Below are 4,205 nucleotides of genomic sequence, written 5' to 3'. Positions count from 1 at the left end.
AGTGCATCAGATCTCATTACAGGTGGTTGTGAGCCACCATGTGGTTGCTGGGATTTGAACTCAGGACCTCTGGAAGAGCAGTCAATGCTCTTAACCGCTGAGCCATCTCTCCAGCCCCCTGCCAACAAGGTTTAATTGAAAACGCTGAGCAGATGCAAGGGCCCGGGCCATAACAGAACTACCGCAAACCGGAACCGTCACCTCGGTCTAGACCTGCAGACTGGTGATTGTTTTAGAAAGAAAAACCTCAATGTACTCAATTGTATGTATATACTCTCTGTAATACATGATTTATAGTGATAGTATGAGATACAAATAAAATTTGATAACTGTGAAAAAGAAAAAAGAAAAAAAGAAAAACCGCTGAGAAAAGGATCGGTGCTAGGAGAAAGTAATCATTCCAAACAGCCTGGGAGTTTGTCACCAGAGGCCCTGTCTACTAAGAGCACATGGGCCCAGCATATTAAAAAGACATTGAAAATGATGGCCTAGCGTGTGGGAAAACCCTGCCTTCTGAGGGCCTGTTGTCACCTCAGTCTTTCCCACAGTTAGGAATTAATATGCCTGCCTCTAGAGGCCTTCAGTTGTGCCTGCTGTGTCACATGAGAGGAGAGAGGCTATGTTTACACACAGTGTTCTGACCTAAGAACACCTGGATGACGGGTAGCCTAACATTCCCTGAAAAAACTGAACCGAACATTACCACCAGGACAGCACCATGGGGCCTGGACAGGGGGCCAGTCTGAGCTGACCACCAGTCTGATGCCATGCAGACAGTGCCCCAGATGACCTCTGCCCGACGCCATAAGGTAAGCAGAGCATAGCACTTCTGAGACCACTCTAGAGATGACCCCAGACACTCCGAGACTCCAGGCGCCACTATGAGGAGCAGGTAAGTGGTGGAGAAATGGGGGGGGGAGAGAGAGAGAGAGAGAGAGAGAGAGAGAGAGAGAGAGAGAGAGAGAGAGAGACAGAGAGAGAGAGAGACAGAGAGAGAGAGAGAGAGAGAGAGAGAGAGAGAGACAGAGGCAGAAGGATGTGGGCACAGTGAAGAGAGGCAGAACTGGGGACTGGAGGGTCGTAACTGGTGACGTCACCTGGACCGTGGTGGGGTCCTGGCCTGTGCTGCCACCAGGGGCCACATCTGTGTCCATGAGTAATAGGGGTCGGTTACCACCAAAGGCCAGGAGGATGTCCCTGGTCTGGGCTATTGCCCAGGAACATGTTGATGTCTGAGGGCTATGCAGAACTGGTCCCGGTCCTCACCTGGGTACTAGGGGGAGCTGACCCCGCCCCAGCCAGCTGCAGAACTTGGGACATTGGAGTCCTCCCACATTGTGGGAGTCGTGGGTGAGCTGGCCCTAAGGCTACAAGCATGGGAGAGCTAGCCTTACCACTCATCTTCCCAGCAGTGGCATGGACAAGGAAGAGACACCTTTACCTTCATTCCTCCCCACCCCCGGCTCCTCACCAGCTGTGGCAGGTGCGAGACCTGGCCCTGGGGTCATGAGAGCAGCCCCTCACCAGCTGTAGCACTTGGGAGACTGCACTTCGCTTGTGCAGCACAATCGAGCTGACCCTGGTGTTGGGGTAAGGGCGAGCTGGCCCCAAAGATGTGAGTGTGAGCCCGACCTGCCACTTGTCTGCCCTGAGGAGACAAAGATAAGGGAGAGGTGTACACCCCTCCCCCTCACTCCTTGCCACCTACCGCAGACAGGAGAGCTGGTCCCAAGAGCATCAGAATGATAGAGACGGCCCTGCCTCTCAGAGAGCAGGTCCTGGACCTCACCAGGGCAGCACAGTAGAGCTGGTCCCGGGGTTGCTGGTGAGCTGGCTCCTGAGGGCAGGAGAGTGGGAGAGCCAGTGGACTGACTAGCTCAGATTCCTCTCAGGCCCAGCTCCAGGGCTTTGAAATGGCCCACTCCAACATCTACCCCATCAAAAGGCTGTTCCTGCAGATCCAAGACTACAGGATCTCCATGATGCTGGGTAACGAGAAGATATCCAAGAGACGTCCCAGTGAGGTTCTAGTATAGAGCAGCAGAAGCCAGAGGCCTTGTACCAGGCCAACAAGTCAATGCAATGAACATTCGCAAACAAAGAGGTGTGGGCAAAAGGGTACACTGTGGGACACACTGGGACACCCTGCAGCTTCCACAAGGAGGCTTTTCCTTTTTCTCTCTTTGGGGGAGGTGGCAAGGATGAGGGCAGTTACGAGGGGAGGGGGAGATTGGGGTGCATGATGTGAAATTCACAAAGAGCCAATAAAAGTTTTTAAAAAAGGAGAAGAAAAAGAATTAATATGCTCCAGTCATATGCAGGACTGGTTGGTGTGCGATTAAACCAACCAAATAAGTAGCTGGGGCAGAGGCAGGAGGATGTCTGAGAGTTCCAGGACACCTGGGCTATACAACAAGACTCTGTCTCAACGAAACCAAACCAAAGAATCCCGTCTCAGTGGCAGGAATACTCAGGAGAGACAGGACCACCCCGTAAGATGGGAAGGGCGGAAACTTCCTATTCATCTGTCTTAATAAACTGATAACAAGTGTGAAAATGTATATGGGTGTTCCGCCTCATGTACGTCTGTGTACACAAGTATGCCTGGTCCAAGAAGATCAGAAGATCAGAGGAAGGATTGGACCCCCTGGAATCAGACTCGAAGACGGCTGTGAGCCACCATGTGGGAATTAAAACCAGGTTCTCTTCATTTCTGAGAGATCTCTCCAACCCCATCAACATTTTAAAACTGTTTCAGTACGCACGTGCACAAAGCCCTCAGAGGACAGCTGGTGGCTTCAGATACCCTAGGACTAGAGTTACAGGCAGTTGAGAGCCACCGTGCAGATGCTAAGAAGCCAAGACCTCTATAAGAGCAGGAAGTACTTTTAACCACTGAGGCAGCTCTCCAGCCCCACCCCAGCTCCTTGTTTGTTTGTTTGTTTTTGGTGAGCTTTTATTTCTCCTGCATCAGCCTGCTCAGTGCTGGGGTTACAGGTGTGCAGCTCAATGCCCAGATGACAACTTCTTTTAATAGGCTACTATTTATTTAGTACAACATATACCATACATTATATATGGCATATATAATATATTGTATTGATTATTATATATTTCATTCATATTCTTTAGTTGTGACCTGTGGAAGCATATTGGGGTTGCTGGAGAGAGAGCTCATTGGCTAAGAGGCCTCACTACTTTTCTCAAGGACCAGAGTTTAGTTCCTGGTACCCAAGTCAGACTGCTACCAACTACCTGTAACTTTAAAGGATCTGACGCCCTCTTCTGGTCTCTACTGGTACCTACCCTCATGTGCCCATACCCATGGACACAGACATATACACAATTAAAAATAAAACACATCTTTAAAACTATGCGTTCTTGGGCTGTGGAGATGGCTGCTTACTGGGTAAGGACTCCTCCTTAGCATCAACACGAGCCAGGCATGGCGTATGTCTGCAACCCAACACTTGGAGGGAGAGATAGGAGAAGCCCTGGGGCTTGCGGGCTAGTGAGTCTAGCCAACCACTGAGCTCTCGGTTCAGTGAGAACCTATGCTTAGCAAGTTCGAGGCCCCTGGTTTGATTCTGAGCATCATAAAAAAAAAAATAATTCTGGGCCAGCAATGCATCTGTGTCATAACTAATGATTCTAAACACATTTCGCTCCAGGTTGTTCATGCGTTGAACCTTGGGGCTGATTGCAGTTAGGCTCAACTTCGACACACTAGATGGGCATTCGCTGTTTTTTCTTGATTTCTGGTGTTGTTTCTGAGACAGTGTCTTGCTGTGTAGCTGCGAAGCTCCCCGTGTAGCCCAGGCTGACCTTGAACTTGCAGTGTTCTTTCACCCTCTGACTCCCAAGTGCTGAGGGCATGCGACACTACACTTGGTCTAAATCGTCAGTGACGTTGAGCAAAACGGATTACATTTTCCTTCGAAACACATTTACGTGTAAATAAACTATGAATATTCAATTCTGAAATGGGAAACAAAGTAGCCCTCCAAAGGCAATCAATCCGGAGATTTAAAATCTCCACTCATGTTTTCACACTAAAATATGTGTGTGTGTGTGTATGTGTATATATATATGGGTCCAAACATATGGCCACTGTTTTTTGAAGATACCTGAAGACCGGAAATTTCAGTTTCTAATTAGGATCTTTGCCACTTTGTGTGAAGACCACTGAGAAAGGCAGCCGGTTC

At 49.3% G+C, this 4,205-nt stretch overlaps 1 pseudogene; it reads left to right on the top strand.

Annotated features, from left to right (window-relative positions):
* Positions 1 to 568: 568 nt before the first annotated feature.
* LOC120096825 (small nucleolar RNA SNORA17) lies at positions 569 to 676 on the top strand (annotated as a pseudogene).
* Positions 677 to 4,205: the final 3,529 nt, after the last annotated feature.

This window comes from Rattus norvegicus, chromosome 14 (assembly GCF_021556685.1).
Source record: "Rattus norvegicus strain SHRSP/BbbUtx chromosome 14, alternate assembly SHRSP_T2T, whole genome shotgun sequence".
Lineage (NCBI taxonomy): Eukaryota > Metazoa > Chordata > Mammalia > Rodentia > Muridae > Rattus > Rattus norvegicus.
Note: the sequence above shows the minus strand (reverse complement) of the source record. Positions and strands in the feature narration are given on the sequence as shown.